General features: G+C 50.1%; 1 protein-coding gene across 1 annotated transcript in view; it reads right to left on the minus strand.

The window, feature by feature from the left end:
- LOC109973877 (serine/threonine-protein phosphatase 2B catalytic subunit alpha isoform-like) overlaps positions 1-565 on the minus strand; it is a 63,130-nt gene that overhangs the window by 24,666 nt on the left and 37,899 nt on the right. The gene's annotated exons all lie outside the window — the stretch shown is intronic.

A 565-nucleotide genomic window follows, 5' to 3' on the forward strand; every position in this document is an offset into this window, starting at 1 on the left:
CGCGTCCTTTCCAACTGTCCTATATGTGAAGCGCCCAATCACAAACTGATTTCCAACAATGGGGTGTGTGGAACCTTAAGAGATTTCCTGGTCGACCCGGGGCCTTTCAGTGTGGAGTCTTCATGTTCTCCCTGTGCCTGTGAGGTTCTCTCCAGCTTCCTCCCACAGCCCAAAGACATGCATCTTAGGTTGACTGGAGACTCTAAACTGTGAGTGTGTGTGGTTGTTTTGTCTACGTGTCAGCCCTGTGACAGACTGGCGACCTGTCCAGGGTGGACCTCACCTCACACCCAGTGTCAGCTGGGATTGGGCGGTATAGATAATGGATGGATGGGATTCACCTTTAGCTTAGCCAGTCCTCTGGCTGGTGAACATCATGGCCAATGCAAACAAGAAGCCAGAGCCAGAAGACCCTCCCTCATCACTAAGGTCTCCTGTCTGGGAACACTTCAGCCTCCCAGTGAAACACAAGAACAGACAAAAACAAATGGATAAGACAAGTTATTTGTTTACTGCACTCCGGGCTGCCACTTAATGTTTGTTCAGTGGTGACTGGGTGTGTTTT

The sequence above is a fragment of the Monopterus albus genome, unplaced genomic scaffold (assembly GCF_001952655.1).
Source record: "Monopterus albus unplaced genomic scaffold, M_albus_1.0 scaffold309.1, whole genome shotgun sequence".
Taxonomy (NCBI): domain Eukaryota; kingdom Metazoa; phylum Chordata; class Actinopteri; order Synbranchiformes; family Synbranchidae; genus Monopterus; species Monopterus albus.